Source organism: Diceros bicornis (genome assembly GCF_020826845.1).
Source record: "Diceros bicornis minor isolate mBicDic1 chromosome 3 unlocalized genomic scaffold, mDicBic1.mat.cur SUPER_3_unloc_1, whole genome shotgun sequence".
In the NCBI taxonomy this organism is placed as follows: Eukaryota; Metazoa; Chordata; class Mammalia; order Perissodactyla; family Rhinocerotidae; genus Diceros; species Diceros bicornis.
The window spans coordinates 3,034,522-3,047,809 of NW_026690897.1; positions in this window are offsets into that span (position 1 = coordinate 3,034,522).

The following is a 13,288-nucleotide window of genomic DNA, read 5'->3' on the forward strand; positions in this document are numbered from 1 at the left end:
TGGGAAGCAGCAACTAAACATGTTGCTCCTTCTAGACAAGTGCTAGACAAGTGAGCTCGCTTGGGGCTGCGTTTAGGATGTGGGTGCCTCGTTACCAGGGTTCCAAGTTCTGTTGGGCTTTATGAGGTCACTTCCTGGGATCTACTTACCTAAGCTTCCTCCTCACACAAGACTTTCCTAAGGCCCCCCCCGGGCTGCTGACTGCTCACTCTCCATCTCCATACCCTGTCCAGACACAGTCACACCAACACAGTCCACCCCACAGCCTCTGGGGAGGTCTGGATGCAACCGGGGCCCCAGCTTTGAGGACACAGAGTTGAATTCAGTCCCGCTCCTGCTTCTTGCCAGTGATGTCACCCTGGACAACGTTGCGCCTCTCAGGGCCTCCCCTCTCAGGGTGTCTCCTGTGTTCCTGTCCCTCTCTGTGTAGTGGGGGTCATTCTAGCATCTACTTCCTAGGGATGTCATCAGGTGTATAGACCTAGAGATCCCTTCAGAGTCTGTGAATCCCGTGGGATGCTCCCACACGTATCTACTGCACAGACTTGGCAGTGACAGGATTACAGAAAGGGCTGGCTGTGGCAGAGAATACAACGCAAAGAGGCTTGGGTCTCCTGGGCGTCTGGGAGAGGCACTTCCCCTCTTGCCAGTTTCCCAGTGTCCCATGGAGGGTTGAAATGAAATGACGTTCAGACATCATCTCCTTCTGGCTCGCAACCCTCCAGGGCCTCCTGTTATGTTTAGACTCAGGTCCAAGTGACCGAGTGGCGGTCATCTCAGCCTATGTGGTGGGCAGCCCCCATAATGGCTCCCAGAGTTCCCGCTTCCTAGGCACACATCCTATGGAATCCCCGCTCCTCAGTGAGAATGGAATTTGCGGCTGGCTTCTAACCAATAGAATAGGGCCAAGTGATGGGATGTCACTTCCACGGTCGGCTTAACGAAAAGTCTGTGACTTCTGCCTGCTTCTTTCTCTCCTGTGTTCATTCTCTCTCTCTGTCTCTGTCTCTCTCTGTCTCTGTCTCCCTGTCTCTGTGTCTCTGGCTGTCTGTATCTCTCTTGGTCTCTCCCTGTCTCTCTGTCTCTCTCTTTGTCTCTCCTCTCTGTCTCCCTGTCTCTGTCTGTGTCTCCTCTCTTTGTCTCTCCTACCCATCTTTCTATCTCTGTGTGTCTCTGTCTCTCTTTCTCTCTCTCTTCCGTCTCTCTGATCCACTATTCAGGAGAAGCCAGATCAGATATTATGAGCTTCCTTCTCTATGGCACCCCCTAATGCAAAGAACTGGCAGAGGGTCCCGGCCCACAGACAGAAATGGTCTGAAACCCCCCATCCAAACTGAATCCTACCACTGCCCCGATACTTGTGAATGATCTCCGAGATGGCTCCTGCCTCTATCGAGCTTCAGTTGAGAACACAGCACAAGCCTCCTGCTAGACCTTGACGGGGAGCCTCCCAGCTGACCTGAGCCTGGACCCTGGTAGAGACACTGTCAGATGCTCAATGATAGGTCCCGTAAGTGCTAAGTGAGGCTAATGATGTCACCCAGCATCGACAGCTAGTACCTCCTTCCAGGCCTGGGTCTGGTCCTGCCATCCTCTCTCCCTCACTTCTCTCCTCCCCAGCTCACTCTCGCCACACTGGCTCTTTTCTCCCCTCCTCTCTCGTCAAATTCTCTTCTGCCTCCAAGTCTCTGTGCCTTTGAGCTTCCCCCCAGCATGCTGTTTGCAGACAGATGCAGGGCTGGTTCCTCTTGTCCTTCTGCTCAGGGCACAATTGTCCCCAGGGGGGCCGTTACACCCACCTAGGGGCTCCAGGCCCTCCCTCCTCCAGCACCCTGCTTCATTGCCCTGTAGCACCTGCTCTTCTTTTTCGTATGGATTTGTTCATGATTTTGTCCCTTCCACCTCTAGGCTGTGAGCTCCTGAAGCACAGGGACCATGTGGGTGCTTTCAGCACTGCCCTCAGGACTAACATGGGCCCTGCTCAGGGTGAGTGCTGGGGCGACAGTAGCTGACAGAATCATGGGAGGATCTCAGAGTCCCCTCCCGCCTCTGAGCAGCTCCCATTGTGGACGTGGATGCCAGTAATCAAAGGTGCCTGTTGCTTTGGACAGGGGAACACCCAGAACGAGCCTTGGGCGTCCCTTCCCTGCTCCACTTGCTTCATTGAGCACGAGTGGACACAGGACACCCCTGGTGGTCAGCCCCAGCCTTGCAGCCCCAGGCAGGAAAGCAGAAAGCAAAACACACACCTTTCTTTGTTTCGGGTCCTCAAGGTAATGGTGCTGCCAGGGCCGAGGACGCAAAGGAGCAGGACCTGTGGGCTCCAGGATGGACGTGAGGGACCTCAGAAGCCTCTCTTGCTCCCCACTTTCCTTACACTGGCCCTGGCATGTCCCGTTGACTCACAAGGCCTCCTCACCCCAGCCAGGGCAATGACTCCACCTCACTTCCAAAGGAGGCCCCCGAGGCTCCGACACGGATGGCCTTGTCCCTGGTCCCCAGACAAGTCGACCAGTGTACTGCCATGTTCTGCACTGCCCGGGGCCCCAGTCCCCAAGCACTCAGGCTTCCCTCTCTTCAGAAAGACCTCGAGGGAATTGAATGCATTTTACAAGGACTCAGAGAACAGTGGGTCATGGATGGAAAACGAAGGTCAATAGACTCTTCTACAAGCCTGTGGGACCCTTAGAGTCACCCCATCTATGCTCCCCAATTTACAGAGGCCTAACATCAGGCCTTCTCTTGTAGTTCCTCCCCTCTAGGGGATTACATCCTAGTTCCCGTTGCCCAGAGTGGTGGACACAGGATGCCGGACCTGGTTCTCTGCAGGCTGTTCCAGGGATGGCCCCAACCCCTGCATCCCCCTGTGCACCTTGGGGACCCCCTGCCCACCAGACTGGCATCTCTACCCTTCATGCTATGTGCCTGCGCATGTTGCTAGGGGACCGGATGCCCCTGCCCCATGGCAGACCTGCCTCCAACCTCTTTCTTCCTTCCTCCTGTCACCTCCACAGTGTGTACTTCCCTTCTGACACAGGGCTGGGCAGTCAGAGTGTGTGTGTATGCTTGTGTGTGTGAGTGTGTCCACGTGGGGATGCGTAGAGGAAAGGGCCCTACATGGGGGATGTTGGCAGGGGTCCACCAGGATCTTAGGGGCTCTCATTCCCAAAGCAAACCCCTTGGAAGTGTTGAGGCTGGCCTAAGAGCTTGGAATGCTCTCTTCTCCTCTGGACTCTGCCCACCTCGTGGGCCCAGGGCCTGTCCCTTCTTCTCCTTGCCTCAGTTTCCCAGCTATCCTGTGAGGGTTGGACACGGAGCAACATCAGCCCCGATGAGCATGGACATGGCCCGGGATCTCTGCCCGCATGAGTGTGGCAGGGATACCCTCACGGTCTCGCAGGCCTCTCTCCTGTGGGGTAACCAGGCCTCCTGTCCACGGTCAGGCACACAGAGGTGCCCTGCAGACAGCACTTCCGGGTGACACAGCCCGCAGCACACACGTGTAACACAACGGTCCCCTGACATGGCTGCTTTCATCTCTCCCCTCCTCCAGCCAACTGCTCGGTGACCCTCACATCCCCTAGGTCCCGGGAAACGCCACACAAGCCAGGTGGGCCACACGGTGCGCAGTTGGGTAGGTTGAACATCTGGGGACATGAGGGTCACTGAATATACACCGACCTCACTGTCCTGGTCCACAGACTGCATCCCAGGGTCAAGCTCCATGCATGGCTGTTCCTGCGGACACGAAGACAGTGGTGGACACAGACCCTGGGCAGGGAGAAGGCCAGGCCGCCCTTTTCCCTCCTCCTCTACACCCCCTCCCTGCCACATGAGGTCCAGCCAGTCCCTGCATGCAGCGCTGGCGGGTGTAGGAGGAGCTGAAGGGAGCCCAGCTGGGCAACTAGTGGAGGGTGTCACTGTTATTAGGGAGCCCCCTGGGTGCTGAGTGATTACACTCCATTTTACAGATGACGAGTGGTCCCATCATTCAAGGTCACTCTGCTCTAAGTGACCAAGTCCAGACGTGAACGGGGGACTAGAAATCCTTGATTTTCACCAGCATTGAGCCCAGCATTGACCATCGAGGCCTTGTCCTGCGTTGGGGCTCCCCCAGCCAGGCGACCTCCTGAGTCCAAGCACTTTGGGCACCTTCTTCTCCCTGCTTGAATCCCAACACACCCTCCTGAGGTCAGAGTCACTGACCCCATTTTTCATGGAGGAAACTGAGGCTCTGAGAAGACACCACATGACCTTGCCTGTCACAGGGCTGTGAGGTGACGCAGCTGTGGGTTTGACCCCAGGTCAATCTGACCCTAAAGGCTCTGCTAGCACACGAGCCTGAGGAGGTGGCCTGTGAGTCCAGCACAGAGGTGAGTGCATCCTGGAAGGGGGCTCGGGGGAGGGGCACTGCAGGCCAGGAGCTCTGAATGGGGCAGGGGCTTGGCAGGGTCCTTGGGGAGGAAGGCTCTAGGGAGGGTGGGGTGCGGTGAGGGGTGCACTCTGGGGACGGTGTCTGGACCAGATCACACAGGGCTGTGACTCAGGCAAGGAGTCGGGCCTCACTACAGGTTGGTTGGACGTGAACGAGCAGTCTCATCAGAGCCTCTGGCGGTTAGATCCTAGATTTGGAGGGAGCTTGGTGTGGGCACCTTATCCACCTCCACTCAAGCCCAGATCCCCGAGAACCAACAGGATGAGAAGGCTGCATGCATTTCCTCCCATGTACAGTGGGCACTGTGGCGGTCGCCTACCTCCTCCCAGGGCTGGGCATGCTGCCTGGAGGGCCCAGAGAGGGCTTCTTGTCAAAGTAGCCATTCAGGACAGGTCTGTGCTCAGAGAGCTCTGAGTGATGGGACCAAGGGCATGTCCCACCAGTGGGCTAAACAAGACGCTCCTGTCCACGTTGCTGTTGTTTATTCCAGGTGGACTGGGATGATGCAGCATCGCCCACCGGGTGCATGGAGAGGGCCAGCGAGGAGCTATGGTTGAAGAGCCTGAGACACAACGCTTGTGTGTGACCAAAGCTGCCACGGGTGTGGTGGAGGCTGAGGAGGAAGAGGTGCTGCTGGACGCCAAGATGAAACCAGAGACCATCGGGGACCAGGGTGCGGTTGATTTCCATAACTGTGGGGGATGGCATGATCAGCAGATTTTCTGGACCCGGCAGGATACCCCAGGCCGGCATCCAGCTCCTGGGCTTCTTGGCCCTTTTGTGGGTGTGGATGTGAAACACTGGTCCCAGGCAAAAAGGGACTGGGAATGGGCTGTCAGGGAGAATGGGTAGGTCAGTCACCTTCTTTTCCTTGAAATCAGGGGACTCTGGGTCAAAACTCATGTTACTCTCCTCACCTTGGACCTGGAGGAACCAGCCAAGTGCTCGCTGAGCATTGGACAATGTCCCTGCCGCTGAGGTCCTGGCCCCATCTGAGGTGTCCAAGCGCTTGGTGTGGGAGCTGTCCCTGGTCCTGAAGCCTATGTTGGGGCCTGGAGGCTTGGAGGCTGGATGGAAGGGCTGCATTTGCAGAGGTCACGCCCACTGGGTGAGTGGGGACTCTGGGACACCTGAAGTCATAGATGCAAGTGACCCGCACCTGGGAAGGTGTGAGGGAGGTGCACAGAGGGCAGTGCCTCAGTGGCAGGCAGGGCTTCATGCCCATGGGCAGCACTCCTTGGCAAAGGTCAGCTAGTCCTTTGGACCCTAGAGGGCAGAAGGCACCTAAGGCTGCCGGGGTCCACGGCAGGCCAGGACAGCCTGCTGACTGGCAGGCATCAGGCCTGCAGCAGGAGAGGTTCAGGGTGAAACTGCTCCTGGGTAGCCTGGGCCAGCGGGTTGGACAGAAAAGATGGCCACCTGGTTTTTGTCACTCTAGTCTGTACGTGCTCGTCTCCCCAGCTAGCCAGACCCTGGGGAGGGTGGCCCTGTGGCTGAACAGCACTAGGGACTGAGGAGAAGGGGCCCTTGGCAATATAGAGTCCCTCCTCTTCGCGTGAGACCGGGTTGAGCTGGCTCCATGCCTGATCTCACCCCCTTGGTGACGGTGGGCTTCTTCAAGTCAAAGTCATACTAGGCTTCGGAATCATGGCACTGAACACATTGGCATCCTCAGGGGTCTTCAGCATGGGGGGGAGCGGCCAAAGGAAGGTTGGCTGTGCTCAGGACAGCCATACCAAGCACAGGGAAATGCACAGAGAAAGGAAGCAGATCAGTGCTTGTCAGGGGGTGTGGGAGTGGATATGGGGCCATGGCTGCTTCATGGGTACAGGGGTTCTGGTGGGGTGAAGCAATGATCTGGAACTAGATAATGGTGACGGTACACAGCATAGAAGATGTAGTTAATGGCCGGCCCTGAATTGTACAACTTTAAGTGATGAAAACATTAAACTTTATTGAATCTACATTTGAACACATAAAACATAAAAAATCATAAAACATAGAAAAGGGAAAAGACATCCTGCCCTCACAGGCAAGGTGAAGGACAGCTCTAGGGTGGAGCTGGATCCGGCCGGGCCTTACTTACTGGCGATGAGGGCGGTGCTGCAGCTGCTCTACGCTGGAGCCACTGCTGTGGCTGGAGATCCCACCAGCTCTGGCTGTGCAACTGGCCCAGGAGCTGGACCTGATGTGGGGCTGGAGCTCGTTCTGTCTCAGGCGATGGTGCCTGACCTGCTTCTAGAATTGGCTCCGGTCCTGAGACTGACTCTAGCTCTGCATTGTTGACAGAGTTGGTGCGGGAGCTAGTGATGGAAATGGCTGCTGCTCTGGAGCTGGTCAAGTGTGGGAGCTGGAGGGAGCTCTAGTTTTGGAGCTGGCTGCAACTGAGCTCTAGAGCTGGCGCCAGACCTGTCACTAGTCCACAGCTGGAGCAGGATCTGGTGCTATGTGGCTCTAACTTTGTAAGTTGAGGTAACTCTGGCTCTGCTGCTGGTGACCGAGCCTTCACTAGCTCCACAGCTGGTAAACAACCTTTAGATGGGGTCCGTGACATCACCAACCCATCATGAGCTGTCCATGAGATGGTGGGAGCACTCCAGCAAATAGGATCTATTAGATTAGTGTTATTTCATCTTAGTTCCAGTTACATATTTATTTTAAATATACTTAGAAGGAGACTAGGATAACAGAAACCATTTACTCTTTGCTGAGATTTAACAGAGCACACCTTATTGATGTCATTTTTTAATAAATATTACAGAGTGGAAGACACCATTCTCCTTCCTCTCTCTTTCCTGCCCAGACGTAACTACTGTCTTGACGTTAATATATGTATTCCGTACACATTGTCGTTTGCAAAAAGACAATCGTCGCAGTAAAAGCACATTTCAGACTGGATTCAAGGCACACTCCGGAACAACAAAGTAATCTAAACTGATGTTGGGAGTAGATTAAAACTGGATTACTTCCAGGGATCAAGCAATATCAAGAGAAAGATAGAGAAGCAAGCAAGTGAGGGAAGTCAGAGGGCGTTGGCCCTCAGCATTTGGGGCTAGTATTTGGGAATGACCATCAGGGACCATAACCGGCTGCAAGACATCCTACAAGTCATAAAGTCAAAACACCTCATTCATTTACAAAAATGCATTTCATGTATTGACTTTTGTTTTAACCCGTCCCCTCTATTCAGACGGGAGATCCAGAAAAGGGAGACAACTAGTCAGTAGCAGAACCAGGACTAGAACCCAGGGCCCCAGACTCCTGGTCATTCATTCACGGGGGCACCCCTCGTTCCTTGCCGCCTGCCAACCTGTAGGAGGACAACATTGGTGAGGACAACCTGAAGGAACTGAAGTTCTTGCCTTCACAGAAGTTCAAAGGAGGTGCTTGAGCTGGAACTTAGAAGACGACTAGGGGTTTGCCAGACATCTGAAGGGCATTGGAGGCAGTGTGTGCAAAGTAGGGAGGCCTGAAACAGTGCGGGGATCAGAAGGCACAAGTGGAGCCCTCTGCTCAAGTGGATGAAGCGCTGAGGAGCGAGGTGAGCCGGGGAGGAGGACGCACTGTGGAAGACAGCGGGGAATACCTGCGGGGGGTTTTGGCAGCCAATGCCAATAGGAAGAGCTACCCTCTAGCTCACTGTGGCTGGAGCAGGGACTGAGTGGCCTAGTAGCTGATGGGGGCGGGGGACACCCACAACAAGGCCAGGGAAGAGATGACGACGGACAGTGGCAAAGGGAGTACACAGGGCAGGGGAAGGACTTACCTGGAGATGCGCGGAGGGCGCCACCCCTCCAGCGTTTCCCAGGCTGATGCAAAGAAGCAAAGGGCCTCAGGACAGGAAAGCGCCCTGCAGCCGCCCGAGCCGGGCAGATGCTCTGGAAACGTGCGCTGCGCGGGGAGGGGACGGCGCTCAGGCGGAGCTGGAGCTCAGAGGAAGGTCGCGCACCAGGTGGCAGGGACAGGACCAGGGCCCCATCCACCACCCTGAGGATCCCAGGTCCCCGACTTCGCCCAGCCCAGCCACTCCCCCTGGCTGCGCCATTGGGGGCCCTCAGCGCCTCTGCCTTCAGCCAATCGGAAACCTGGTGGCAGGCGCATTCGCCGGGGCATGGGGTCAAGGGTCACACAAGCTGGCCTCACCGGGTGGCCTGGAGGCATGAAGGGGCGATGGCGCCGGCGGCGACGCCCCGTCTGGGTCGCCGGCTGGGCAGCCCAGGGCAGGGACGAGGGCTGTGGACGGCGGCCGTGTGCTCGCGGAGCCGGCAGGAGGCGGCAGAGGCCGGGGGCGCGCCCGTGGGCCGGTAGGTGGGCGAGCGCGCGGCCCACGCTGACCGCATCCTCGTGGGGTCTGCAGCTTGTCGGGGCACACGGCGGCCCCCCTTCGTGCTGCCCAGCTCCTGGCCGAGGCGCTTCCCGGGCCCTCGGCCTCTTGGAGAAGCTGCCGCGCTGGACGGTGAGACTCCGGGAGGGCGCCCCTCGAGCGGCCGCAGGCACAGGTGGGGGAGGCGACAGGGGCGCTGCCCGCCTGGATGGAGGTGCAGAAACGGCGGGGTTGTGGCGGCCCGCGGTAGCCGCACCTCCCCGGGGGGTCGGGGTTGTCCCACAGATCAGGGAGCAGAGGGAGGCTCAGACAGGTCAAGGGACAGGCCCCAGGCCCCACAGCTGGTAGGGGGAGGTACAGTGGGACCCGCACTCGGGCGGTCGGCCCCGGAAGTTCTGATGTTAGGACAGCCGGCTGCAAAAGCTCCGGGACCTTGCGGGCCGGCTGGAGTCGGTGGACCAGTGGGAAAGGAAGCCTTAACTGGGGCAGGTACAGGGAGGAGCGAGGAGGAGCGGAGGTCCGCACACACTAGGCCGTTTGCACAGGCGGCGTCTGCCTTGACTCAGCTTTGAAAAGATGGCAGCAGAGGGCGACCTGCGGCGGCTTCTCTTGGAGCCAACAGTCAGAAGAGCAAAACGAGGTGGTTGGGATAGGTTCTTGTTGGGGATGCTTGTGGGAATCTCCATGCGGGGTGAAACAGCAGCAGATTGGACCAGTTTGGCTTCTGACTTGTGTGTCAAGGGTACCAAGTGATGTTAAACTGAAAAGGGGAGATCAAGAGAAACGGGGCATTGAAGCTGCAGAGGAACGACAAGTTGCGTTGTTTTTTCCTTAACATTGACTTGTAACAGTTATTTATGTGTGCTGGATAGAGTCCTTTTTCATATACATGGTATGTGCACATATTTTCTGCCATTCCACGGCTTTGCTTTTGATTTTCTTAAGTGTCTTTTTTTTTAAATGTTTAGATTTCAATGAAATTCAGTTGATCACTTTTTCTGCTGCGGATTGTGTTTTTGGTATGTCTAAAAAGTCTTTTCCTAACCCAAGATCACAAAAATAATTTTCCTATGTGTTCTTTTTGGAGCTTCATAGTTTTAGTTCTGTTTAGGTCTATGGTCCAGCCATTTGAGCTGGTATTTGTGTATGGTGTGGGGTAGGGGTCTTTTTGCATGTGGATATCCCATTGTCCTAGGATCATTAGTTGAAAGACTATCCTTTCCTTATTAAATTGTTTTGGCACCTTTGTCAAAATCAGTTACCTGTAAAGAGTAAGGGCTTATTTCTGAACTGTCAGTTCTGTTCCGTTGATCTATGTGTCTAACCATATGCTAAAGTTATGCTCTTTTGGTTACTGTAGCTTTATAATAAATTTTGAAATTGGGAAATGTAAGTCCTCCAGCTTGTTCTTGGTTTAAAAATTGCTTTGTCTATTCTGAGTCTTTTGATTTTCCACATAAATGTTAAGATTAGCTTGTCAGTTTTTGCAGAAGTACTTGCTGGGATTTTGGTAGGGATTATGTTGAATTTGTAGATTGATTTGGGCACAAATGCCCTCTAGAAATTCTTGAGTTTTCCAAATCATGAAAGTGGAATGTCTCATTTAAGTAGGTCTTTAATTTCTCACAAGTATGTTTTGTGGTTTTCAGTATACAAGTCTTGCATTTCTTTTGTTTCAGTTATTCCTAAGCATTTTATTCTTTTTGATGGTATTTTGAATAGAATTGTATTCTCAACTTAATTCTTGTAACGTTCCTTGCTAGTGTATAGAAATACCTTTGTTTTTTGTATATTGACCTTCTGTCTTTTGACTTTGCTGAATTTGTATAGTAGTTCTATATGTTGTTGTGTATTCCTTAGGGTTATCTACATACAGGATGGTGTTGTCTGATTGTCTGTGAATCAAGACAGTTTCACGTCTTCATTTCCAATTTGGATGCCCTTGTTTCTTTCTCTTGCCTAATTGCACTGGGTAGAGCCTTCAGTACAGTGTTGAATTGAAGTGCTGTCCGTGTTCTGTTCCTGATCTTAGGGAGACAACCTTCAGTCTTTGACCATTGCGGGTGATGCCAGCTGTAAGGTTTTCACAGATGCCTTTCCTCAAGTTGAGGAAGTTCCCTTCTTGTCCTACCTTTTGCGGAGTTTCTTTTCATTTTTAAAATCCTGAAGAGGGACTAGATTCTGTCAAATGCTTTTTGTATATCTGTTGAGGTGATCATGTGATGTTTGTCCTTTATTCTGTGACTAGGATATATTACGTTAGTTGATTGTTGGATGCTAAACCAGCTTGCATTTCTGGGAGAAATTCCTCTTGTTCTTGGACAATAATCCTTTTTCCACTGGGTTGGTTTTGCTAACATCTTATTGAGGATTTCTTTGTTGTGATGTCTTGACTGGTTTTGGTATGAAGATATTCCTGGCCTCACAGAATGAGTTTCTGGATCACATCTGCCGTTTTGCTGTTTGTTTCTTTATGTCGTTTTTATCTCTCTGCTCTTCCCTTGAGGCCCTCTTTTGTGGTTAATAGGTGTTTTTCTAGCGGACCTTTTAAATTCCTTTGTTGGGTGTTTTACTATATTTTGTTTTTTTTTTTAGTAGTTGCTCTTGGGATTAAAATATGTGTCTTAATTCATCACAATCTACTTCCGGTTTTTAGTGACCTAATCCTGAGGAAACTAAGGCAACTTTGTTCCAACATTGCTCCATTTCCTCCTCTCTCGTTTGTGTGGTTGTTGTGATATATACCACATCTTTATACATTTGAAGCCCAGCAAAGCAATTTATAATTATGATTTTGTGCGATTGTCCTTTAAATCTCTTAAGGGATGAAGATAGACAAAATATATTTGTTCAGTGTTTTATATTTACCTTTATAATTACTTTGACTGATGTTCTTCATTTCTTCTTGTGATTGTTACTGACCATCTGCTGTCATTTCCTGTCAGCGTGAAGGACTTCTTTAGTTCTTGTTTAGACGCGTCTGCTCTCAGTGAATTCTGACAGTCTTTCTTTGGTCATGTCTTTATTCCAGCTTCAATTTTTTTTTAAGTGTAATTTTGCTGGGTATAGAATTAATGCTTGGTTGACAGTTTTTGTCTTTCAGACTTTGAATATGTCATTCTATTCATTTCTGGTCTCCATAGTTTCTGATGAGAAGTGAGCCGTGAATCTGATTGCTGTTGCCTTGTACCTGATGAGTCCATTTTCTTTGGATGCTTTCCAGAGTTTGTTTGTTAACAGGTTAACTGTGTTTTGTTGAGCACCTGTGATCTGTAGATTTCTGTTTTTCATAAAATTTGGTAGGTTTTCTGCCGTTCTTTCTATAAGTGTTTTGTTCTACTTTCTTTCTCTCTTGCCCTTCTGAGACTCCCATTTCCTGAATGTTAATACACTTGATGTTGTGCCACAGGTCTCTGCAGCACCATTCGTTTTCTTTTTCAGTCTTTTTTTTTCTATTTTTCAGAATGAATACTTTCTATTGGTATTTCTTCAAGTTCACTGATTCTTTCTTCTGCCATCTCAAATCTGTTGTTGAGCCTATATAGTGAATTCTTTATTTTGTTATTTTGCTTTACAACTTTAGAATTTCTATTTAGGATTTTTGTGTTTGTATTTCTGTATTCAGCATCCGTATTTGTCAAGTCATTGTCATCATGTATTCATATGGTTTTTTAACATGGTCTTAAAATAGTCTTTGAACAACAGTTCATTGAAATCTTTGATAAATCTAACATCTGGGTCAACTGTGTGTCAGTTTCTGTTGGCTGCTTTTTTCCCCCTGGTATATGTCACACTTTCTTAATTATTGTATTTTTTTTGTTAAAAATTGGAGTTTTTCATGATATATAATAACAACTTTGGATTCTGATATTTTTCATATTTTTATGGACTTGATCTATAGCCTCAGCCTCCTGGGCTGTGCGTGGCCACTGATGTCTTTGCTCGGTTTCTGTTTTGTCCCCCTCCCTCTTATTTTTTTAGCCTGACTTCCTGAGGGTTGCCCCCAGTCTGCATCCCTTGTGGTCAGCCAATGATTTGGGCCGAAGTTGTGCTCAAACACCTTGAGCTTCTAAGGTTTCTACCCTCTACCTTTGGTTCTGTGGGTAGGTTGGAACCACAACAAAGTTCAGCCTGTTCTCCAGTCTCCTCATCTTTACTTTCCACCGGTGCTCAGGTCTCATCTGTCCATTCGTTCAGTTTCTCACTCAGCCGTGGACGTGAGCAGAGGCTTCTGTGGCTCTCTCCTTTCTAGCATCTTCCCATGAAATTTCTGGCTGGTCTGCCTCTCCTCTTGCCCCCAATCAGGATTGCAGTCAGGCTCCTCGAGTTGCGCATTTTCCCTGTTTGTTTCCTACTAGTTTGCTGCTGGGCCTGGGTTTGCATCCTCCAGTTTCAGCACCCAATTTAAGTCTGTCCTTTCTGACAACAAAGCTGAAGGTTTTCGTGGCCAGCCCTGCCCTGTTCCAACTCCTGTGCTAACTGAGCTGGGGTGGACGAACAGCACAAGACAGCAAGTCTGGAGACTGCAG